The sequence below is a fragment of the Taudactylus pleione genome, unplaced genomic scaffold (genome assembly GCF_031769625.1).
Source record: "Taudactylus pleione unplaced genomic scaffold, aTauple2 ptg000309l, whole genome shotgun sequence".
In the NCBI taxonomy this organism is placed as follows: domain Eukaryota; kingdom Metazoa; phylum Chordata; class Amphibia; order Anura; family Myobatrachidae; genus Taudactylus; species Taudactylus pleione.
Genome location: NW_028284710.1, coordinates 609,614 through 636,931, shown reverse-complemented (window position 1 = coordinate 636,931; position 27,318 = coordinate 609,614).

Below are 27,318 nucleotides of genomic sequence, written 5' to 3'. Positions count from 1 at the left end.
AACAGCTGATGCAGTGGATCACCCACTAGCCTAGCCAACATTAGGGTACACAAGGCACACAATGTGTACATGCCTATATACATAAAGGTGAAGAAACTGAAAAGAATGACTACAGTAAAACTTTATTTGCTCATAAGAAACCACACAAAAATATTTGGTGCTGAGGTAAAGACCCCAACCAATTAAAGCAACAGACAAGAACAACCACAAAATTTTTGAAATAGACTATGGTGCACATAGACAACACATAGACAATTTGCTGCACCAATAAATATATGAATACAAATCTATACACTACTGTATATCATATTAATGGACGGAAGACGAGAATTCAAAATCCCTCTATACCTTGGGATCTGAAGCTATTGCACGATCCTCAATCAAGTTTGGATGTTTCATGAATTGCATATTGCATGCAATACATCCCACCACTTATCACATGCACAGCAATGCTTATTAACACTGTATGCATGTAAAATGACGATTATAAATGCAAGGGTCAGCTCTTCTGATAAGAGCTGTCTTTTGCATTGTGAAGACTTTAGGGTTTATGATTCGTGAGTCCTATTGCGACCATAGTACATCCCACCATCAGTCATCTATAGATTGTAAGCTTGCAAGCAGGGCCCTCTTACCTCTATGTTTGTCTGTTATTACCCTGTTTTGTTCTATCAATGTTTACAATTGTAAAGCGCAACGGAATATGCTGCGCTATATAAGAAACTGTTAATAATAAAAAAAATAAACATTACATCTATAATTCTAAAATTGTACCATAATCAAATGTTTGCTAGAACCTAATTGTGGCTGTGGCACATGTGCACGTCAAACCTAGAATATGAGGCATGCACCTCAGTTCCCACTGTGTGCACTACTCACCAACAGGAGAGAAGAGGACTGGGAACAGGGTTAGTAAGTATAATGGGTTGGGAGGGGGCAAGGAAGAGAAGGGGTGAGGATGGGGGAGCTGCTGAGAGGGCTGGGCAGCTGGGGTGACCGGGCAGATGCAGATTCCATTTAATCACTACTAATATATATATATATATACACTGTCAAATAAAACAATCAAATAAAACAATCATATGCTTCTAAACAAAGAGAGAAAAGATAAAAGAAAGGCTCAATAAAAGAGGCTGGCAAATAAAAATATAAATACTATTTCAAAGTCCTATACGGGATCACCAACTACTTTACATATTGTACTGCATCTAACAATTTCCTCAGAGTAAAATACATATTATGCCAATGTGATATATATAGATGTGTCCAACCTCATAATTTTACAGTCGTACCAAACAGCTACTCTTGGCGCGCCAGTTCCATGCTACTCTGCTAATGCTCTGCATCTTTTTTGTGTATTTAAAATAAATGCATCTTAGTCGCACTGTGACTAAAGCTGGCCACACACTAGACCAACTTACATCCAACCAGCCAACTAGTTGATTGGTTGGAATGAAAATCTGGTAAGGAATGCAATCAGCAATTTGCTCCCAAAAGCTGGAAAATGGACCAAAACTGTTTGAACAAATAGTTTAGATCAAACATTTAACAAACTTGTCTGAACGACCATTTTCATCTGTTTTCTGGTATTTAGGAGCAAATTGCTGATCATCATTTACTCCCCTACGTTACCAGATTTTCATTCCAACCAATCAACAAGTTGGCTGGTTGGATGTAAGTTGGTCGAGTGTGTGGCCAGCTTTAGATGCACCAGGAGACTGTACTGATTCATTTGATATGTGACACTTGTATATCTGTGTGCGACTGAGACTCTCAAGCTGTATATGACCTCTGAAATGTTATAATGCAGCGACCATGGCTTTTTTACATGCCAAATTCCATTGTGTTTCTTATACAATATACAAGTGTCTCATATAAAATGAGTCGGTAAACTCTCCTTGTGCATCCACACATTTTCAGCAAGAAAGGACACCCAACGCTAGAAGAGTTTCACATGACCTGGTGGCTCACACTTGCCAGGCATCTCGCACCACATGGTGTATTGAGGCTAGATAAGTTCATACACATCTGTATAGTAATCCCATATATTGAATACTAATTGATCACAGTGTACAGAAATTGCATTATGCAGAATGCTGAAGTTGAATACAATTACTGAGTGTTTGGGCATTCTCAAAACAAGACAACAAAAATGAGGTACAGTATGGCTATAGGACAAATATAAGAATTCATGAAAATATTTATCGCAATACACGATAACATAGAATAATAGAGTAATATATTTTATAATATATTTTGTTAGATAATATGACATTCTTCTCTTGATATAATGAAAAACAGACAATATTGCACAATTGTATTTTAAAGATATCAATCACATTTCTCTTATGGCTCATACACACTAGATGATTTGTGTAAGAGCCGATATGGCAGCGTTGGGCCCATACACACTTGTCGATGTCGGCCATCATGAGCAACGGTGGGGAGGGAGAGCAGGGCCATGCTGCATTCGGCAGCATGGAATCATTAACGATATCCTCAGATTTGGCTGCATGTACAGCCGACTGGGGATATAGTTAACAACCCACGTGAGTGCTCATAGTCAATCATTCAGGGCATACACACTGGATGATATGAACGATATATCATTGAATGATATTGTTATTGTTCATATCATTCACTTTTGTCGTCCAGTGTGTACAGACCTTTGCTGAATGACAAAGTTTCAAGCTCATTGGAGGACCTTCCTGAACTGATAATGGTTCCATATTGCAATATAGTGGATGTAATCAATAGAAACACAAACATATCATATCAAGCAAAATGCAACCCCTTGTTAATAATATTGGATATATATGTGTTTCACTTGTAATAATCATGTTACCACCTCTGCATACCAATGATACTTTTCAAGTGATATTACTAGTCTAGTAATGTTTGATACTAGGTTTGGTAGATTGATGACTTCTACATTTGGCAGGGCATACTGAAACTTTATGTGCAATTTGTGTAATAAAAGAGAACCCTTGTACAGAGCATTTGCTAATAAATAAATAGAAATGGGGTACTATGTCCACCTCACTCTTGTGGTCTCTCTGTTATCAAGGAAGCTAGCCGAGGCTGTCTTGCATTGGGGCTGCTTGAGAATTTTGGGGGATATACTGACTGTTGTTCAAATTAATAATTTTTTAAAGTCACACAGTACAAGTCCTTTGGCAAAGCGACAATATCAAGATATGGCACAGAATGCCGCTGGCAATGAGTCCTTTCTTTTTTGTTTATCTCACAGCAATCAGTCATCTAGGTGCCTCTTCCTTGTTTTAGTGAGAATACTTTGATTCCTAACTCCTTCCCTCTACCTGTGCAAACTTTTCTGCTCCACAAACTCTATCACCTTGCTCCATAAACCTGTGAGTCATTGCAAAAAGTTAAGTAAGTTTTCTCATTTCCAGATACCTTGTGGTATTAGTGCACATTAAAGTGTACAGCAATGCTATAGTGGCCAGCATTCCATACGATAATGATTTGATTTTGACTTTGATTGCTTTGTTCATTTGACATCTCTGGACTTCACTTTTGAAGCACAACTTGTGACATGAACCCAGCTCTAAATTTCTGTAAATTTAATATTTCTGCCAAGGTGCATGGGGTTTGCAGAGCAATGTGGTGGAGTTTGTGGTGGAATAGACTTGGAAAGGGTTAAGGGAAAAGTATTCCAGTGTGTCCAGTTTCTATGGGGCAGTATACACATGAGCTATCATTTTGTCCCCAGTTTCCTATTATGCAGGCACATGGATGTAAGTAGAATCTAATAGGTATAGTAGTAAATAATTGCCATGCAGTGTTTAATATAAAGTAATATACTGTACAATTGTAGATAAACTACTGACATACACAGACAAAAAATAGATCAGTGATAAATGCTATGGTAAATGACCAGTAATTACAGAATTTATATATAATCTAAAATACATGCTAAAAGACATGCTACAGTTTCTTACATATTTTAAATAATCTCTAATATCCACTTTTCGACAAATTGCATTCCTTTTAAACGTAGAACATGGTATGTTATTCAAAGTAGTTTGATGCAAAACAATAAAGATGTTCTGCTGGACTCATAATTTAATGTTCCCTCCATGAGCTAATCCTGAAAGCAAATATACTGCAAAGGCTCTGCACTAGGCAGATTGCTAACATGGAAATTTGCATATCTTACAGGCATTCAGTTAGAACTAGGTGGTTCACAATTTTGCCAGCCTGTGTCATTTCTAAGGGCGTGTGTACACACATTCATAATGAAAAGATATGACCTTAGTTACTAGTACTGGTATGTGAACTTACACCACTAATGAGTGTTTCTCTTTCATTTATCTCTTCTGGCTCATTTCACATGTGTAGTAGTCTATAGTTGTGCACAGAGTATAAAGTGAAATACAACTTCTATTAACTTGATATCATTATTAGACTAAAACATTGAAACAGATACTAAGTAAAAAGCGCTATATAACAGGCAGCATTCTCATTAATAGCTTTATTGACACTGCTAATACTGATTAACACTTCACATAGTTTAGTGCATCTGTTACAATTAATTCCTGAGTGTAGCAATTTTACAGAAATGTAAACTTTGTTGCTCATATTAGCATTAAGTGATTTAAGTCAGCTATGGGAAATTGGATAGCTATTGCTTAATGCAATTGCATTATATCCATTATTGTTTGTGTGTTTGTTTTGCTATATTTATTATGTGTAACTTTATTGTCATTTTAATTAAGTAAAATACTTGTTGACTTTTCTCAATCAGATAAAGTACACTATACTTCCTAATTTGCTTTTGGCACACATTAATATCCCTTTTACACCAGAGCTAAAACCCTGGTTATTGCATGGTTAACCTGGGTAACTCCTTGGTGTAAAAGGGCACAGGGTTGGATTGCCGGTTCAAGTGACCCGGCAATCCAACCCAGGTAACTTGCAGGGTTTAACACGGGAATGACCTCGAGCTCGCCGTATGCACGTCATCTCCAAGTCCCCTCTTCCATGCTGGAAGAGTCGGGTCACTGCAGACCTGGTTCCGGTGTGAACGGCGCTGGCTCAGGAATTTCTTCAGTCGGCGCTGGCTACATACTTGGTCTGATCCGGTTTGGAACCCTGTTCAAACCTCTGGGTCAGTCCCGAAATTTAGGTATAAAAACAGTAAACTAGTACTGTATAATGATGTTGCTGCGTATATCAAAGTTCTACTGGAAATGCTCTGAGTATATGCAAAAGCAGAAATGGTGAAGCATTTATACCAACTTGTGATTTAAGCTGTGTGCTAAGGGATTGCTATTGATAGTCTGAATGTCTTCAGCAGGTAATGTTTGAGGGACACCCCTACTTCAAATACAGGTACAAACAGATAAAAACGTATGTAGCTTAATGTCAGCATTATATCTGCTGTCTCACATAAAGAATGTTTCCATAATATGCATGTTTGTGAGTAGTTAAACATTTAGAGCCACCATTTTCCAATAAATATTTCTTAGTGCATCGCAATTTGTAAGTAAAATGTAGATAATTATATTGGAGTGTAAATGGAGATAAATAGAATTATCCACATTATTTTTAAGCATCAAAAAAGAAAGGAATTTATTAAAATTGGGTTGTAATAACAAATGTACAACATATTATAATCTATCTAAGGATAATTACTTATTTTCTTAAGAGAACTATATCATTTTGCTTTTCACCTTATTAAATATGACATTGTGACATCAATCCAAATCGAGAAAGGATGGAACTATGCAATCCATATCACCCCAACACTTAGGCATATTGGGGGCGATTCAGACCCGGACGCTAAGCTGAGCTCTCTTGCAGCCAAAAGGGGAGGGTATGCAAATTCCGCGATCGCACTGCCCTGGTGTAAGAATGCCCTCTATGTCTTAGAGAGCAACGACAGAGTGAGCGCATGCCGGTGTAAAGACGCCCACTTTTCTTTCTTAGCACATGTCATCTCCAGGAAGTGTATAATTAATCAGTAACTTCGAGAGCCATCGGAGCTGCATGCAGCGTTTGAGGTAGACCCTACCCCGCCGCAAGCACTGCGATCAGTGCAGTGCAGACCAAGTGATGTGTACAATGACGCTTCCATGCTAATTATGCACACCCATAAAATGCCATTTTGATGCCGAGACACGCCTGCGTTTGCAGCACCACTCCCCCATTCACAAGCACCTTCCCCTGTTACCATCAACAAATGGCACTGTCACTCAAAGTAGCGTCCAGTCTGTGTACTATGGGCCTGATTCAGTCCCGCTCGTGAGCACTGAGCACTCGCAAGCGGGTCGATGTTGGCCCAGTGCGCATGCGCACGACGGACCCGGCTCCGTCGTGCGCATGCGCGAGACCCGGATAGCGACGGGCAAACCGGGTCTCGCACCAAAGGGGGCATGCTATCGATGGTGAGTGACAGCACGACCCCTTTGGTGGGCGTGCCGGGGGCGTGGCTGCCCAGACGGAGGCGATCCCATGGGAACGCCTACTGTCTGGGGCCGGCCCCACTGACATCACAAGTGATGTCAGTGGGAGTGCTCTCGGTTCTGATAGAGCCGAAAGCACTCCAGGGCTTGCGGCAATGAGACGCTACCATCGCGACCATCTTCCTGGCCACTCGCTATAGCTGTGGGTGGTCACCCACAGCTAAACGAGCGGCCAGAAGGCCGCTCTAAAAATTAAGAAAGACTGCCCTGATTCAGAGCGAGCGCTCTGTCAGAGCGTCCGGCTCTGAATCAGGGCCTATGAGGGCACAATTCCAGAGTGCAGTGAGTGACTCGCGCATATGCATATTGACGCATATGCATGTGCAGATGGGCGACTATCGGCCATAGCATGCGTCCGTGGCTTAGCGTCCGGGTCTGAATCAGGCCCATGGTATCTAACATTCATGTTAGATACTATGCATTCTGATAAGTTATTTTGACTTCCATTTATTTATATAGTGTCACCATACACCAAACAGCCATAACATTAAAACCATCTGCCTAATATTGTGTAGCTCCCCTTCGTGCTGCTAAAGCAGCTTCTATCCATCAATGCATGAAGGTCTCCTGTAATATCTGGTACCAAAATGTTAGCAGCAGATCCTTTAAGTTTTGTAAGTTGCAAGGTGGTAGTGCCTGCTTGTTTTTCCAGAACATCCCAAAGATGGTCAATCGGATTTAGATATGTGGCTTTTGTCAACACCTTGAACTCTGTCATGTTCATCAAACTATTCCTGAAAAATTTTGCAGTGTGGCAGGGCGCATTGTCCTTATGAAAGAGACCAGTGCCATCAAAGAGTCCACTGCCATAAGGAGTGTTCTTGGTCTGCAACAATGTTTAGGTAGGTGGTACATTTCAATGTAACATCCACATGAGTGCCAAGACCCAAGATTTCCCAGCAGAACACTGCCCAGAATATCACGCTGCCTCCACTGGCTTCATTTCTTCTCATAGTGCATCCTGGTGTGATCTCTTCCCCAGGTAAACAATGCACACAGACCCAGACATCCACATGTAAAAGAAAACATGATTCATCAGACCAGGCCACCTTCTTCCAAATCTCCATGGTCCAGTTCTGATGCTCATATGCCCATTGTAGGCACTTTCAGCGTTGGACAGGGGTCTTCATGGACACTCTGAATGGTCTGTGGCAGCACAGCCCTATACACAGCAAGCTGCAATGTACTGCTGTGTGTTCTCACACCTTTTTATCATAGCAAGTATTATCGTTTTTAGCAATTTGAGCTACAGTAATTGTTCTGTGGGATAGGATCATACGGGCTAGCCTTTGCTCCCTACATGCATCACTGAGCATCTGACATCTATGACCCTGTTGCTGGTTTACTGGCTGTCCTTCCTTGTGCCACTTTTGGTAGGTACTGACCACAACATACCTGGCACTAGTGTCATAACTTCATCCCAGGTGCCTGGAGGCAAGAAAAATGTTGGTGCCCCCCCCAATTAAAGTTAACCACCCCCTTAGCACCTATGCCAGCCCCAGCTGCCGCCGCCCCACTGTGCAGTTCCCCCAGTAGTGGTCCCCCTGTGCAGTGCCCTATGTAGAGGTCCCCCTATGCAGTGCCCGCCTATGTAGTGTCCCCCAATAATGGTCCCACTATGCAGTACCTCCAGTAGTTGTCCCCCTATGCAGTGCCCCCAGTTGTAATGCCCTTGCAGCACCCCAGTAGTAATGTCCCTTGAAGTGCCCCCAGTAGTAAGGGCCCCTGTAGTACCCCAGTTGTAGTGCTCCCAATAGTGCCCCAGTAGTAAGTCCCCTGTAATGCCCCCAGTAGTAAGCCCCCTGTAATGCCCCCCAGTAGTAAGCCCCCTGTAGGGCCACCAGTAGTAAGCCCCCATAGTGCCCCCAGTAGTAAGCCCCTGTAGAGCCCCCCCAGTAATGGCCCCTGTAATGCCCCCAGTAGTAAGCCTCCTGTAATACCCCCAGTAGTAAGCCCCCTTTAAAACCCCCAGTAGTAAGCCACCAGTAATGCCCCCATTAGTAAGCCCCCATAGTGCCCCCAGTAGTAAGCCCCCTGTAGTGAGCACCCCCCAGTAATGCCCCCTGTAGTAAGCCACTGTAGTGAGCACACCCCCAGTAATGTACCCTGTAGTAAGCCCCTGTAGTGAGCACCCCACAGTGGTGCCCCCTTTAGTAAGCCCCTGTAGTGAGCACCCCCCAGTGATTCCCCCTGTAGTAAGCCCCTGTAGTGAGCAAACCCCCAGTGATGCCTCCTGTAGTAAGCCCCAGTAATGAGCAAACCCACAGTGATGCCCCCTGTAGTGAGCACCCCCCAGTAATGCCCCCTGTAGTAAGCCCCTGTAGTGAGCACCTCCCCAGTGATGCCCCCTGTAGTAAGCCCCTGTAGTGAGCACCTCCCCAGTAACGCCCCCTGTAGTAAGCCCCTGTAGTGAGCACCCCCCCAGTAATGCACCTGTAGTAAGCCCCTGTAGTGAGCACCCCCCCAGTGATGCCCCCTGTAGTAAGCCCCTGTAGTGAGCACCCCCCCAGTGATGCCCCCTGTACTAAGCCCATGTAGTGAGCACCCCCCAGTGATGCCCCCTGTAGTAAGCCCCTGTAGTGAGCACCCCCCAGTGATGCCCCCTGTAGTGAGCACCCCCCGCCGTGTGCGCACACATATAAAAAAAAATAACACTTACCTTAAACCCCGCTCCAGTGCTGCTGCCTTCCGTCCCCGGCGCCCACTCCTCGGCACTATGGGAGTGACATCATTCCCATAGTGCACTGTGGGACCCGGAGCTCAGGAGTGAGCTTCGGCTGCCGCTGGCGCAATGGGGAGGGAGGGAAGAAGGAGAGGGTGCCCGCTGGTAACACACTCAGTGGTTGCACGGCAAATGGAGGGTGTAGGGGGTGCTACCGCAGCCCCTGCACCCCCCCGTAGTTACACCACTGGAGGTGACCAGTGCTCCTTCTCAGTGGCGTAGAGAGCCACGCCGGGCCCTGGTAAAGGTGGCGTGGCCTAATTTCAGAAGACGTGGCCACGCCCCCTTGAAAAAAAAAGAGAGTTTTGCAGCGCCACGAAGCAGCTCTGCGTTCCAGGGAGGGGGCGCTGTGAGCCCCTCAGCCCAGCGCAAAGCCAGTGGGGGGCGCGATCAATGTGATCGCTCCCCCCTTCAGGCATAGGATATTGCTGTGGCTGCTAATTAGCAGCTGCAAGCAATCTCCCGCTGCAGCCCAGCACACGCTGTGTGCTGGGCTGCTGCAGAGGGAGGGAGGAAGTGAGGGGGGGGCGGCGCCAGACCCAGGCCCCCGCCGGGCCCCTCTGGAAGCCCGGGCCCGGGTAAACTGTACCCGCTCCCCCCCCTCTCGGCGCCCCTGCTCCTTCTCCATGTAGATCCTCAGAAGTGGCCGGCCCGGATGAAAATGGAGCCTGGTGCCCCCTTCCATTGTCTCCGGGAGTTCCACCACTGCCTGGCACAGCAGAGCAGTGGGTGACTACTGAGTAGATGCTGTGTGCATGCGCACAGCACCTAAACAGTGCAGGGAGGAGAGCCTGGGGGAAGCCCAGCTGCTCAAGGAGCACTAGCCAAGCCCCCTTAGTGTTAAAAAGGGGGGGTGTGAGACCATGCCCCTCCTCCAGGACCACACCCCCAAATTAAAAAGTTTATTTGTTGGGAGGTTATGGTATTATGATGGTGCTGTGCATGTCAAAGTTCTAATCGAAATGCTCTGAGTAAATCCAAAAGCATAAATAGTGAAGCATTTATACCAACTTATGATTTAAGCAAAGTTACCAACCAAACTACAGCAACATATATCACTTATCTTATCTCAAAATATCGCCCAGCTTGATCCTTTCATTCTGCTCAAGATCTGAATCTCTTATCCACATTACCTGCTCCCATTTCCAGTTACAGGACTTTTCTCAGGCTTCTATACAGTGGAATGCTCTCCCCCGTACACAACAAAACTTTCTTCTAGTCTCCAAATCTTCAAGCATTCACTGAAAACTCACCTCTTCAGGTAAGCTTATCAAATTCTAGAACCACTCGCATACATTTTGACAGCTATTGTACTTACTACCACACCTCTACACAGATCACACATAACTTTGCATATGTTCTCTAACTACACTCACAAATCGGCTGACCCCAGGCCATCATTGCTGTATGATTGGATCTTACATCAAGTTAATCTGCGATCTGTATTGACCAATATGCAATATGCAGGGGATGTAGTTTATATTCTGGCTGTCGGGTTGCCGGTGCTCAGAAAGCTGGTGCCAGAATCCCGACACGAGTCAGAATCCCGGCACCAGCATCCCGACTGTTTGCTTCCCAATGGTAAGTATTGGGGTTGGAGATTTAGGGGGAGGGTTTTACATATATAGACAGTTTAGATGCTGGAGGTTGAGACCATTGTTCTTGGTAAACTTGTTCAAGTTCCTTCAGGTTGGACGGTGATTGTTGGCTTAAATCAATTTTTAAATGTTGCCACAAATGATCAACTGGATTGAGATCTGGGCTTTAACTAGGTAACATCAGGACATTAGCTTTTTGGGTGTTAAGTCGCTCCAGGGCAATTCCATGAAAATATGGACATAGAGCATAAAACATAAAAGTCAACGTAGGTACAAGATGTAGGCATTATTAGTCAGTTGCTCTATTTTGCTAATAGAGGAAAATAATTTTGATTAGTGATCTAGTACTTCATATTAGGTCTCATCAAACTATCAGTGGGGGTCATTCAAACCCGCTCGCGAGCGGCAGGACGCTCGCAAGCGGGTCGATGTTCCCCACTGCGCATGCGCATGATGGAGGGAGCTCCGTCGTGCGCATGCGCGAGACCCGGCGAGCGACGGGCTCACCATCGCTCCGGGTCTCGCACCAAAGGGGGCGTGCTGTCGATGTTGATTGACAGCACGCCCCCTTTGGTGGGCGTGCCGGGGGCGTGCCTGCCAGACGGAGGCGTTCCCATGGGAACGCCTACCGTCTGAAGGCGGCCCCACTGACATCACTAGTGATGTCAGTGGGAGTGATTTTTGCTCTGATAGAGCCAAAATCACTCCAGGCTTGCAGCAGCGAGACCCTACCGCAGGGTCTCCGTCGCAAGCCCGATGGTCGTGATGGTCAAGACCATCGCGACCATCATCATGGACGCTCGCTATAGCTGTGGGTGGTAACCCACAGCTATGCGAGCGTCCATGAGGACGCTCCAAAAAAAGGTAGGAGGGCCCTGATTCAGAGCGAGCGCTCTGGTCAGAGCGTTCAGCTCTGAATCAGGCCCAGTGTTCACTGAATGAAGACAATGTTATGGGCAGGCTTTCCTTCATCTGCATATAATACAATGAAAATATATTTGTTTTATTAAATTATCACATAATATCTCAATATAAGGGTTGATATAATGGAAATAAGGAAATTTAACAGACATAAATAATTATTTCTCCATGATATGGTTAAATTAAAATTTACAGCAGTAAAGGTGATTCTGTCACCCGAAAAAGTAAAAGTTTTATTATTTATTCAGATTTAGAAATATTACCTTAAAATTCAGTTTTACATTAGTTTCTAAATACAAGCTCATATTTAAAAGGAGATGGTAACGTAATCACCATATTTTTGCTAACAGAATCACATTTGGTTGTTACTTTGATTAGGAAGTACAAGTAGATCTAAAGAGGAAGTGCCACCATTTATAATGCTGATCTCAATCATTTATTGCACAGGTTTGCAATGAGCCATGTGCTAAGTATTTTATTTCAATTATCCAGAAAAAGATTGTTGGATATTATTGTCAATAAATTACTACATATTTCAGTTTGTAAAGAGGCATATTCAATAGTTCAGCAATTACAGTTGCTGCAACACCCCAATATTGATAACAGGGGACATTATTATATTAGTCCATTTGCTCTAGAGGCTCTTGATTTTGTTTTTAATGTACCTATTTGTAGCATACTTGCCTACTCTCCCGGAAGGTGCTGGAGTCTCATGATTTTTTGCGTAGTGCCCAGCACCCCCGGAAGAGTGGCTGGATCTCCTACATCCCCCCACTTCCTAGTTAAGTGGGCCCAGATGGGGAGATAATTGCTGGGAATTACCGGTGTGTAGAGAGGGGGTGGGGCAAACTTGTTGTGAAAATCACAATTTTAGCCCCACCCTCTTCTATCGGACCCACACTTCTCGACACTATGCATTTACAGGGCTGGGCCTAATGATGTGAGAGTCTGGCCCCGGCCTTTAAAGTGGTCAGCTGCATAGACAAGTATGTAGTAGGCAAGTATGGTTAGTAGTTGATTTTTTTTGATTTGCACTTCTACTATGTATCTGAATCTATGTATGTATGTTTATTGCAGATGCGCAGTTCAGATTACTTTAAATCCGAACAGCTCCGAACTTGGGGATCCAAGTCTAATCCGAGTCCTGGCTCAGGTGTTCCTACCAGGTTCAGATTTCACATTAAGGCAGAACATCATCCTCCCAGCGTCAGATTATTGTAGGTTTTGGATTCTTTAAAAGGCACCGTGGTCGCAACTCAGTGCCATTTCACTCCAGTCACACTGCCGTGTGCTGCGCTCTGCTCTGATCAGAGCCGTCCTGCTGTCAGTGTGTCCACCAAAGGGGCTGTGAAGCTCTCACTGTGTCCATATAAGGGGCTCTGCTGCTGTCAGTGTGTCCATCTAAGGGGTTGTACTGCTGTCAGTGTGTCCATCTAAGTTAAAACCAAACAAAAGAATAACGGGAGCACTAGTAAATGGCTGCTAATTTTAAAAATAATTACAATTTATTGCACATATTAAATTTTTGGAAAAAAATACAAAACCAAAACCAGTCACAGCGGTTTGGCAAAACCAACTCAGGATTTAGAACCAAAACCAGCAAAAATGGTCCGATACACATCTTTAATGTTTATGTCAACATTTAATCACAAGTATTTCAAGTATTGTTGATACATTGCAACTTCTGTAAATTTTGGCCCTGATTCAGACCCACTCGGGAGCGGCTGTCCGCTCGCAAGTGGGTCGATGTTCTGCACTGAGCATGCGCACGACGGAGGGAGCTCCGTCGTGCGCATGCGCCAGACGCGACTAGCGAAGGAAAGTCAAAGTCAAAGGGGGCGTGCTGTCGATGTTGATTGACAGCACGCCCCCTTAGGTGGGCGTGCCGGGGGCGTGCCTCCCTGACGGGGGCGTTCCCACGGGAACGCCTCCCGTCAGAAGCCGGCCCACTGACATCACTAGTGATGTCAGTGGGAGTGATTTTGGCTCTGATAGAGCCAAAATCACTCCGGAGCTTGCGGTTGAAAACCTCAACCGCAGGCTCCGGCTCGCAGTTTCGATGGTCGCAATGGTCATGACCATCGCGGCCATCAAACTGCACGCTCGTATAGGCTGTGGGTGGTGACCCACAGCTATACGAGCGTCCAGGAGGACGCTCCATTTTTATGGAGGGCGGCCCTCATTCAGAGCGTGCGCTCTGCTCAGAGCGTATGGCTCTGAATGAGGGCCTTTGTCCTTAAATATTTTGTAAAACATATTAGGAAATATAAGTAGTAATAATTTTATTAGTAGGTAGAAAACAATTTGTAATCAGAACACTTTATCATGCTCATTAAACACTTGGTGATTTTGTTACTTTATTAAAAAATGTGCCCAGGTTACACAAATTATCATACTTTTACTAGATTTATGTAGATGAATCCCCTGGATGTCCCCATCTTGCAATAAAATTGTGAAAATCTAGCATTAATTTAGTAAGCTTAATTTATCAATTTTGTGTACACACACATAGTAACATGTCTCATAAATTGTGACTCCGTTATTGACTATGAAAGTAGGCTGTTTTATCATGGATCACTTAGAAAAGATAGCACTTAACCTATTTTGATAGTATTGTATATGGGTTTTATTGTGGACTGTGGGGTTATGACGATTTGTTTATATTAGTGGCAGTTGTATAATGAAGAGAGTTAATCACAGTAAAAATGTGATTTCATTACCAGTGGAATTGCCCTCTGGAGTGCTTTTATGCTGTATGCTTTTGGTGATTATCATGTTGGATGATAACTCTTCTTCCTGGTCCAAGTGCTCTCACTGTGGGGATGGTGTTTTCCCTGTGATGTGCAGTGTTAGGTTTGTGCCAAGTATAGCTGTCAGCACTGTGGCTGAAGAGTTCAGTTTTGGTCTCCTTCTTGCCATTCACCCATACATCCCAGAATTATGATGCTTGCATATAATTGTTGTCCTATGCACAATTAGTGTAAACTCTATGATGGAAGACTGTCATTACTTTAGAATTGCCATTTGCCTCTTGTTAGCCTCCCTTACTACAGCTCTTCTTGCCGCAGGGCCATTGTGACAGCCACGGGCACTGGGCTCTGAAGGAGGCATGGCCATATTACGGAGATATGACCTTAACCCTTATGGAATAAAATAATGGAAAATACTATGCACGGTGTCAGGAAGTGTTGCCATATTGAGACTTATTCACATTGCAGAATCAGTGAAAAGCCGCTCACAGTGTATGAGAGATGCTGGGCTGTAACTTTAACCTCTGAGAAATTTGTTTTACACACATACAAAGTCACAGAGGAAGCACAATAGAACCTGTCATGGGGAAAGCAATGGCTGCTCTCATCAGATCCCTTTTTACACTAAGTCAGACTCACACAGATGTACAAATGTTGCACATCCCATTGATCAGTGTGTACTAACAATGCAATGTGGCCACTTCTTTGTGTTTTAATCATGTCAATAAGATTCACATTTTGAGCAAAAAAGATGCTGAGTGTGGCCGGGTCGCATTGGACCTGGCACACTGAGAGGGGCTTATTAGGCTTGGCTGAGGCAACAATGCATAAGGATCAATGGCGGTTCCTACCTTTTCCAGCCCGAGGGGCTGCCCGGGTTGCAGCTTAGGTTAGCCCTGACTCCAGAGTTCCTAATCTTGTATTGCACATGCAAGGCTTGGAGAATAAATAAAGGGGAAGGAAAAAAAATGTGTATGCATAGGGGCTACACACTCTGGAAGCACATTACAGCCAGTGATCAGCACAGAATAGGCTTCCTGCTGGTAGCTTTTACTGTGCTAATCACACTCCAGACTGGCAGTCCCTCAGGAGGAGGAGTTTCCTCTCCTGAGACTGCCAACCCTATGCAATCTTAGCAAGTAGGGCTTCCATTAGGAAGCTACTACACTGCCAACACATGCAGCACAGATATATACACCTGCTCTCTGCTGGGCTTGCCCTGCACTATGATCATGCTCACGCCTTTGATTGGGGGGTGCTGGAGCCAAGACCGGAGCTCACTGTGGACCCGTAACCTCAAGGTAGAATCCGCCACTGATAAGAACACATCTGTACCTGGGAAAGCTCACAGTGACAGGTGTATAGTTATGTTGCAAAAGGGATGTAGTCAGCATCCTGGCAGATGGGATGCCGATGGTCTAAATAATGGCGCCAGAATCTCAACAACATTGGGATCCATGCTATGGCACGTTCCCGATCGTGGGAGTGCCTCTCCATTATAACCTATTGAGATGCTAATGCACGTCTCTGATTCCAGGAGCGCGTCTCCATTGTAACGTATGGAGATCTGAAAGCGCATCTCCGATCACGGGAGTCCGTCTCACACCATGCATGGTGTGAGACGTTGCACTACAGACAACAATCTAGCTGGGCATATCTGTATAATGTATATGTGTTGCCTGCCCATTACCAGTATTTCCTCTAATCACGTTGCGCACTAATGCTCCATTATTTCAACTGAGCACCATTTTGCTTTCTTTCAAGTCAACTCTATTTTGAAATCGGCAGGGATAGGACAAGCTGTAGTCAAGAGATAATCAGAAGGTTCATAGAAGAACACGAATATTTCACACTGATCACTATACACACATCACACCAATATAACATACCCATACTGAAGCTCCAAACATGATCCATTCCAGTATAGACAAAACATTCTGTTCCTGGACTTCTCTCTTAATGTATGATTATCATCACCTGTCTTGAAATGCCTTTCTCATCCATAAACTAGTTTAACACAGGTGATGGTAATCATAAATTAAGGGGGAAGTCCGGGAACATATCATTTTGTCCCACCTGGAATTGATCATGGTGGGAAGTATGCATACCTGGTGTACACTGATCATAATACACATGTCACACCATCATCACACACTGATCACTATATACACATCACACAGATATAACAAAATTGATACACAGTTATATCCATGAGAGGATGTTTGTATATATGGCACCACACACAGACTGTGGTAACACTATGTGCTTCTTTACTGGAGAACAGCATGTAACAGCAATGCAATGCAAAACAAAACAGATACTGTACATAGCAAGAACCAGGAAATGACAGGTAACAAGTTCCCGTTATACTTCCACTGGACAGTCTAAAACAAATAGTGCTGGGCTTCGGGGGTTGTGGTGAGGAGTTGGGGTGCTATGATTCGTGTCCTGGCACAAGGGAGGGAAAAAAACTTTGCAGGGCTCTGTCAATGGCAAAACCATTGGCCAACGGCAGTTAACCATCGAGGATTGGTAATTATTGATGGTCGATGGTCATCCATAGGGAGAAGGAAAACTACAATGAGAAGATGAGGATGTCTGTGTCTACCTGTAATAATATAAGTACATTACCAAAAATAAAGAAAATACATAACCAACACACTTGATACTTCATTGCTATAAGAAAAGATAACATCAGAACATAACACCACATATCTAGCACTTGTGCTTCCTTACAAAGCATGAGGTCACACTGGAAAGGAAAGGGGTATGCTAGACTTCTGTAGGACATCTAGGGGTAGAGGAAACATCTGTGAGAATTTTACAGAAGTTTTTCTGGCCACAGGTCCATAAAGATGTATCTGAATATTGTGCATCCTTCCCTGTGTACCAGTACCATTATCCCGGCAGCATTTTAGGGTCTTAATTCAATTACTCGCAACTACTGTGTACAAAAATCCACATATGGGACAAGATAGGGCTGTGAGGGGGGTGACCAAAGTTTGGTTAGTCGTCAGTATATTTTAGTGGTAACAGATTATGCTACCAGATACCCATGGCAGGGGCAATTACACACTGCTGCTGATGATGTTGTGTAAACTCGGTGAATATGCTGCTGATGTGGAGCCGTACACATTTCCAAATGTCTACAGCTCTGCAAATGGCCTAAAATGTACTTATTTTTGTGTGCACTTTTTCTCTTTTTTTACAAAACCTAGCATGTCAGGTGACAATCCTAAGTCTCTTTCACTGGGCCTTTTAATTGTTTCATGCCACACATTGTATATGACTATTCTTGAGTAAAATAGACAAATACACTTTGGGATAAGTTTCTGACAGAAAATTTGCTTTGCAAATACACGACTACTACAAAAGTTAAAGAAGCTGGTAAAATTCAACATAAATAGTACATACACATTGTACAAATGATCTCAATGCAAACACACCATACTAGCATTAGAGTTGTTTGCATTATTGTAAAAACAACAACAGGAAAGTGTTTAGTGAGTGGATTACAAGATATCTCATAGTTGATGAAGTCAAAACAGAAATGTGGCAAATGTGCCAAATAATAATACCCTCTAGTAATCATTAGTCAGCAATGGTAGTCTGCTTGAAAAACAAGTGTTTTCCTTCGCTGGTCAACTGTGTCTCTGGATCAATAGCGGTTTTCTTTGCATGGTAAATAACATTTTCATGACCTCTCACAATTCTTTAGTGCTATTTGTTAAAAATAAACACATAGCAGTTATATTTCTACAAGCAGTGAGTATTTTCAGACTTTGACATGTCATATATATTCTTTTTACAAACAATTAAATCAGTGATTAGCAACCATCAAGTCTCTCCTGCTACTGGTTAAGTACAATACAATAACACCCATCAGTGACAAACGCAGGATTTCTAGAGGGGGTTTCCGAATGCTTGATTTAAGAGTGAGTGTGGCCAGTCCATGAAGAGGGTAGAATTAGCACTTAACCAGCTTTAATATGCATCATACAATGTATATTGTGTGTTGTCATTCCAGCATATAGAGGACCAGCAATCACAGTAAGCCATTAAATGTGTCAGTAGGGCCATCCTGCCTGAGCTGAATGTTTTTATTTTAAATGTGGGCACCATTACAGAGTATTAGAGCAAGTCCAGGAGTCTGGGGGAGCAGCAGAATAACCTAGCACTGCCCTGGACATATATGTACATATTGGGCTCTATAGCAGCACATCCCTAATAGTGAATGTTTTCCATATCTCCTAGTTGGTGCACAAGTTATTTATTACTGGCTGATACATTTTAAAAGATCCACAGGTGGTGCTAATTATTTTATTTGTGATACTGAGAAGAACATGCAGCACTAGTAGCATTCTATTATATTGCTATTTCTATTGTGGTCATGGTGTGGGCTGGGGAGGGGGATTTCCAGGCAGAGGGAACCCCCCCTGCGTTTCCCTTGCCAATAGTGTTTAGCAAGCTAATATGTTTTGTAGCATTTATAACACATTCTAGGGCTTATTCAGAGTCAGTCTTGAACTCAAGTTGAGACTGTTTTCAGTCCCAAAATTGTAATTTCTTTAATGTGCATGCACATTATTCTGCAGTCCTTGACTTCAGACTCGCTGAGACCGATGCTGGAATGCATGTGAAATCATAGAAGTCATGGTCATCAATGTAAATGCAGTGGACATGCAGTCACAAAGAAAGTACAATAAGGGCATATTCTGGATGTGTAGTCTCAAGTTACTGTAAGACATACATGGCTGCCGAAAAAATCTCAGCCTACTGGGAGGATACCCTGGTGTAAGTGTAAAAGTTAATAGTGAAGACTGTGAAGATACTAATGATGATTATTTCTGATTGGTTGCAACTGTGAAAAATACACCCATTCAAATTCATTAAACCAATAGAAGAAGTATTTAAAATGTTATTTTACAGTACAAAGAAGCATTGTTTATCAGAAATAAAGAATAATTAATCAGCAATTGGGGAATGGAGAGTCTGCATATATGTTTATAAGTGTTAAACAATATACATTTGCTTCTGCTTAGGGGAGCAGTTTCTTATGCTCCAAGCCACTTGGGCACTTATTCCTGCCATTAACTTGATTGTGTGCTGCAATTTTTAGCATTATCTATTCTGTCTGTGAATAGGTCATACAGATGCAACCTTTCAAAAAATCGCAAGTTGCGATTAAGTTTCAGATTGAGGGCCTCTTTTACTAACGAGTTTTTATCACCAAAATGAGTGATAAATTTCACTGTGTTTGATAAATTGCGATCCAGTCAATCAGCTCCCAACTGTCAACTGTTAGAAAAATGACAGTTGGGAGCTGATTGGCTGGAACACCATTTATCATACACAGTGAAAAGTATCACTCGTTTTGGTGAGAAAACTCATTAGTAAATGGGGACCTGACTCTCTAAAGTATGTGCTTTTCTTGGATGTAGTTAATTATTATCCTGACTGTCTAGGTGCCCAAAACGCATTTCCACTGTACTGCAACAAGTCTGTTTCCATTTTATATTTCTGTCCCCACTTCCTAAAGGATTCATGGGTTGACCAGTTTGGGGATGGTTGTTATTATTGCAGGGGGTCCTCCTAGCAGTTTGTCCCCGTGCAATAGCATCAGTTGCCCTGCTGGTTCAGCCTAGTGCTGGTTATTGGAAAGTAGGGGGAACCATGATTTATTGTAGTTAACATGGAAGGGGATGCGGTCAGGAGGTCAACACTCACTATGCCATAGTGAGTATGTTGACATGACAATGCTGGCATGGGAACCCTACACAGGTGTAAAGCTGCTTAGAGCATTTTAGGTGTTATAACTTTAAATATGCCACTTACCGTCATGCTTAAATTCATAACAACACATGGTTTCAATTCTTCTAAATAACATTACACCACTTTCAGAATCCCGGCACCAGCATTATCATGTCGACATACTCACTGTGGAAATATTGAGTGTTGATCTTCGGTAACAAACCCATATAAGAAAAGAGAGGTAAAAGCTCAGACACCCATCTTTTGAATCTGAATTGACAGGTAACCTAAAATATCATATTAGATATGTTATAAATTAATAAAATGTATGAATATGTTTCCATTAGTAGGTATCAGGACTGTGAACAGTATTAAATTGCATGTTATTTTGAAATCAATTAGATAAAATGATCACTGATGCAACTAATTTTCTGCCTTCTGTATTTTTTAATGAATACCTCCATAGAATCACATGTAATTTATTGAAATTGTCTTTGCCTTTGCTATTGCACAACATAAGTGCAAATAATGTTTCATTATCAAATATGACCTTTGTTAAGCATTTGAGTACAGTTCCCTTTGTTACCTACTTGTAACTGGTACTAAACAACAGGGATAGCAGTTTGTATTATGTACTAGTTCCATAATACACAATTAGATGGCATTGTAGGTGGTTACTTAAAATACCAATAATCAAAAGGTAGATTGTGCCTGAAAAACTGCACGAGTGACACCCTCATACAGAGTTCTGTGGACATGCAGAAGAAGTAATAGACAAAATGGAAGTTTTTCATAGTAAATTTATTGGCCCACCACAGGTGCATGTAAGGGAGGAGTTAATCTAATAAGGAAAAAAAAGAAGAGACACCTTCACATGTCAGGTGGCTTATTGTATATTTGGATATGCATGTGACTGAGGGGTCTATTCATCATTGCTAAAGTATAAATTTTACTTTGTTTATTACTTATTTATGTAATTTTTAACTTTCACAGCTATTCATCTATCCTAGTAGCACAGGAGATATCACTGATATCTACTGTTTACAGTCCTGCTACGATAATTTCCACCCTACTCACACTTTAGTATGGGGATGTACATTTTGGGAATTTGATGGTGTTACTATACGCCATTCTCAGATGGTGTACAGCCTCCAATAGTGTTCTAAGGTGCCATCTACATGGCAGCTTATGCAGGAAAGGGATCTTTTCAAATCCCACCCTGGTATGTCCTTACTGCCTCCGCCTTTCCACTCATCCTCTCCTCCACATTCTTGTTACTGTACATTTTTCTAATATATACTTTATACTTTAGCACCCGCTGGTGCTAAAGTGTATGGAGCACGCTCGGAACCCCTCTCACCTGGAACCTTGCTTACCTTGGGAACACTGGGGTAACAGCCTGAGTTGATGGAGGCGCGTGGACTGAGAACATCAGAGAGTGCAAGAGCACAGAATGCAAGGCCGCTGGAGGACAGATCCCGATACAGCTGGCTGATGCCCCCCTCCCTCCCCCTGCTCACTCAGAGCAGAGCATCCAGCAGCCGGCATGCTGATAGGTTCTTGGTGCCGGGCAGAAACACTGTGCAGAGAGCTTGGGGGAGGGGGAAGCAGCAGTGTCAGCCATGCAGGTAGCCCGGGGGGGTTAGGGGTTGTGGTACCCCAGATCCTGGTTGTCCCTACCCATGCTGGTACCTATGTCAAATATATTTATATACATGTATATTATATAGTATTTGTGTCTGTCTGCATATTAGTAGTAAATGTATTTTCTAGTTCACATATATTTGACCACCTTTTCCCTCACAGAAGAGAGTAGGAGTGAGCCAGCATAGGTCACATGACATAGAACTGGCTGGAACCAGCTGCAGGTGGCTGAGGGCGACAGTTACATCAGTTACAGGGAGTCTCTACTGGGGTAAAGGAAAGAGTATGGGGTAAAATTTACTAAAGTGAGAGTTTTTTAGAAGTGAGTTTTAGATTCTAGGTATTATCTTCTAGAAGGTGCTAGTTAAATGTTAAGTAGAATCTGATTGGCTTCTATGGGCAACATCTCTTCTAAAACTCACTTCTAAAAATGCTCACTTTAGTAAATTTACCCAGAAGAGTCTACACTAAGGAAGTTTTGCTGGTGGTGGTCGTGTGGGAAATGAGGACAGGGACAGAAGGAGCAGCTCTGCGAGTGAGGCAGCAGAAAATCCCACCTGAGTTGAGAAGACCAGCAGCACTCAGCAAAGTGGGCATCGGAAAGAGATGCTTTGTGAGGCAGCACCTAGTGAGAAGGAGGTGATTCCCCTCTGATGGGGAACTGAACTTTGGTGAAAACTACCATAGAGGTCTGTAAATGCAACCCTTGCCTTCACTTCTAGTAAACTGATTAAGAGCTTACTGTGTGTTACTTTTGCTATGGTGCCTTCAAATACCTAGTTACGCCCCTGGTCAGAGCCCTGTGTTTGAAAAATGACAGCTTGTAAAGACTGAAACTGATTATAATTGAGCAGTAAGATATTACAGCCAGTGCACTAAATATCCTCCAAAGGACATTAAAGGGGGTACCTGACCTCACAGAATTTAGACAAATTAACGTACCCATGCTTCTAACAAGAATTTGGCCTGCAGCATAGCAATCATCATTAATGACTCAAGCTCAACAATTCTCTCTTTACTAACTGAGTTATGTATCTACTTTCATTTTAATCCTGAGACATCTTGGCCAATAAGAGTAGACTCAATTAGGGGGAATAAACCTATTCGGGACTAAGGCTCTTAAGTAAAGTGCTGTAGTGTAATAAATTATGTGTATACACTGTTATGCATTGAGATTGGTCAGTGTAAACTGAATTATTTCAAGAAAGTGTAATGAGAGATAAGATTGTAATGTTGCAATATGTTTATGTTATATGTTGCAGCAGAGGAAAAGGAATTTTATTTTGATTGCTATATTTGCAAAATACTAACCTTTCAATTCAAATAGCTCCAGATCCGGAGTTCCAGCACAATAAACAGGTTTATTTATTGTTGGAATGTATTATTAATATATAAACGCTTGTTAATTAATGTATTTTGAGAAGTTGTTGTTGTTACTGTGATTATCCAAACTTTACTGAGGAGCCATATATTAAAAATAAATTGAAAGTTATTTGGTAACAACAGGTATAATTCTTTGTGTCAATTCTCCTTACTGCTCTCGTAATTCAAGAGGATAAAGAGAACCTACCCAGAGTGTAACAATCCATTCTTAATCAGTAAGGTTCAAGAACATACTAACACAATCAAGCATCATCTAGTGGGGTATTACAGGGGGAGGCTGCATTCAGCTGTGTGGGTAGTCCATGGGGGAGTCAGCGGTAGCTGTGCATGGAGCCAGGGGGAGAGGCAACGGTAAGCTGTGTGGGGAGCCCAGGGGGGGCACAGCAGTCATCTGTGTGGGAGCCCGGGGGCAGGCAGCGATCAGCAGTGCAGGGAGCCTGGGGGATAGGCAATGGTCAGTTGTATGGGGAGCCCAGGGGGAGGAGGCAGTGGTCAGCTGTGTGGGGAGCCCAGGGGCAGGAGGCAGTTGTCAGCTGTGTGAAGAGCTTGGGGTAGGAGGCAGTGGTCAGCTGTGCGAAGAGCTTGGGGGAGGAGGAAGTGGTCAGCTGTGTGGGGAGCTCGGGGAAGGAGGCAACACTCAGTGGTGTGGGGTGCCAGGGGGGGCAGTTGTCAGCTGTGTGGGGAGCCTGGCAGCAGTCACCTATGTGAAGAGCAAGGAGTGGGGGGAGGAAGCAATCGGCTGTGCAGGGAGCCCAGTGGGGAGGCAGCAGTCTTCCATGTGGGGAGCCCAGCAGCAATTAGCTGTCCAAGGAGCCAGGGGGGTGGAGGCAGCAGTGTCAACCATGCGGGTAGCTCGGGGGAGGAGAAAGGCTGTAGTCAGCTATGCAGGGAGCCCAGTTGGGAGGCAGCAGTCAGCTGTGTGGAGTGCCAGGGGGCAGCAGTCAGCTGTGTGGGGAGGCGGGGGGATGCAGCAGTGTCAGCCATGTGGGTAGCTCAGGGGGGAGGGGAAAGGCTGCAGTCAGCTGTGCAGAAAGCCCGGAGGGGGGGCAGCAGTCAGCTATGTGGGGTGCCGGGGGGGCAGTGGTCAGCTGTGTGGGAAGTCCACAATGGAAGGCAGCAATTGGCAGTGCAAGGTGCTGGGGGAAAGGGGAGGCACTGGTCAGCTGTGCAGGGAGCCCAGGTAGAGGAGGCAGCTGTCAGCTGTTCGAGAAGCCCAGGGGTGACACAGCAGTTGGCTGTGTGGGGATCCCAGGTGGGGGGAGGCAGCAGTAAGAGCTGTGCAGAGAGCCTAAGGGGGAGACAGCAGTCATTTTTGCAGGAGCCCAGGGAGGCAGCGTCCAGCAGTGCTGGGAGCCCAGGGGATAGGCAACGGTCAGCTGTGTGGGAAGCCCAGGGAGGTAGGCAGCAGTCAGCTATGTGGTGAGCCCATGCCTGCAGGAGGAAAGTATCTCTGACTCTTATGTACAGGAGCCATGATGAATGACTCTGTTAATTAGGTAGAACTCAATGTGAGTTCTAAACCTAATTAACACTGCAAAATGTTTCATTTTGATGAATGACTCCTGAGTCCTCTGCAGTTTATTATTATTATGTAGGATGCATGTCTCTTTTGCTGACTCATTGAATATTGTGATGAAGGAGAAGTAGCCAGTTGATGTTTCTCAAAGTCAGTGTTCAGCTGGGAATAATGTCATAGCCAAGCTACATACTCCTAGTCTGTGAAGCAGACAATGTTGCACCCATCTCTCATCTACTAAATAGAGAAGCAGCAGTGTTGAGGGTGTATTGCATCAGGAGGGGATATCACATTTGAAAGGTATAAAAAGGCATAGCCTAGGGTGCCTCAAGGCTGGCTACATAGAAATTGACATCATAGTTGAGGAGTATCTGTTTACTTCATTGTAATGATGTTGTTTCAAATCAACATCACCTGAATCCAATTTTTGGTAACTCATCAGTAAGATGGACATTCCACCTCATTGTAGCTGCTGCCAAATGTGCTCCAACAGCCACCTTTACCTTAGACATCTTACAGATGACCTTATTATATGAATAAATATGAAACATGCCAACATTATTTTTAATTGGTGATTAATTATTGAACCTGTTGTGGACCACAATGTATTGAATTATGCAAAACTATTTATATGTCTGATGAGGTTTAAACACCAATACTGGTCAGCATACACTTTGCAGCAGTTGGTATTTAAAGGATGTTTATGTGTTGTTGGGCAGATTGCTTAGTGAGTGGTACTTTTGCGGTAGAGTTTTGGGTGGGGTTTCATTGTTATTTTTGTTGGTTTTGTAAGGTTCCGGACTCTTTTTCATTAGAAATGTACTCCCTCTAACCCTGGTTTAGTTTTTGGCTTTATGTTGTGGTTGCTGGAAAAAAGGGTATCAGTGGCCGTCTTATGGTAGTTCTTGAGGTGTTTTCCCTGGCAATACATGAGTTAAGCTGATTCTACTCCACTTAGGTCAGTGATACCACCTGTCTAGGTGTATTTTTTATGTCATCGGGAGGGTAGTTTCATACCTTGAGTAATTGGTGATGGATGGCAGTTGGCCCCATCTAGAACTTAAGTTGTTGTTACCTCTGTGATTAATACAGAGGTTCCCAAACGCAGTCCTCAAGGCTCCCCAACAATTCAGGTTTCAGATATATTCATGGTTGAGCACAGGTGACTTAATTAGTACCCCATCAATTTGATTTAACCACCTGTGATCAACCATGGATATCTCTAGAACCTGAACTGTTGGGGAGCCTTGAGGACCACGTTTGTACTTTAAAAGTGCTATATATGGTGAAATCCCATTACATACTGACATCACAATGTAGAAATATCCCATTATATATGTGGTAGATCTGACTCAGACATGTCATAATATTTATTGTACAGTTCAATTTGCATTTGATCTATTAGTGCTAAAATAAGGGTTTCTCGAGTCACTGTTTAAGGTCCCCTCGGTAAAAAAAAATATAATCTCAAACTTTGGCTAGATGATTAAATGTGGATATAATTTTCTAGTTTTGCTCTGCTATTTAAAAGTAACTATTGTGTGAATTCTGGAGAAGAGTATTTTTATTTGCTTCCAATTCTTCTTTATCTAATGCACTTGCAATAAAAAAAATATACTTAATATAATAAAATGCTTAGCTTATAAAGGAAATAAATGCTTATTTAAAAAAAAATCTGTAAAAACCAATTGAGCACTTACACACAAAATTGTTTTCCTGTCATTAAGGTTTAAACTACCTTCAGAGTTTCACAGATTTGGGATGGAATGTAGCTTTCATATTTGGGCATAAGTGAAGTAAATTAAAAAAAACAGGACATAATAAAAAGTGTGATTTCCAATAAAAGACTAATGTGTGGTACGATGAGCAAATCACAGTGAAATGTATTTTATTTTTATCTGTATTCAAAATGCATCAAAGATTTGTTAATGAAAAAAATAACCTTATACATTTCTGTTATTCAAAAGAGGAAAATAAGCTATTTAAAAATAACAGAAAACCAGTAAAACTGCAGCTCTATCTTGGATTGATTTACAATTCATGCTTTAAATCAAGCATTATGTTTTCTTGTATACCTGTAATCCCAGTGACAGCAAATCCTCAACATTACCCTTACTATTGTTATAGATTCACGGAACACTCAGGCACATTCAATCCTTATAAATATTACCTCTGGAACTGCTAGAGACTTATAAATTGCCACTACAAAAGGAAAAAAAAAAAAAAAGAAAAGCAGTTTAACTCAATTTAGCAACTAAGTCAATGTTTTGCCAAGCCATCAAGCTTCTGCCTTATGAAAATCCCAGAGGCACTTGAATATCTGAGGTGGAAAAAAAAGGTTAAACTGCATATGAAGCTCTGAGAAGAGCTGAAAGGACGTGATGCCCAATTAAACCGTCAGCACTGCTCTCTCTCATAAACACTTGCTGTGTTATTCCCTCTGGAACACATTTTGAGGCAGTTAAGGAGAGAACCCTGTGAGTACTTTTTTTCAACAGAGCTCTGTTATTGAGTCTCAAGTCCAGCCTGGTTCTTCTTGGTGAGA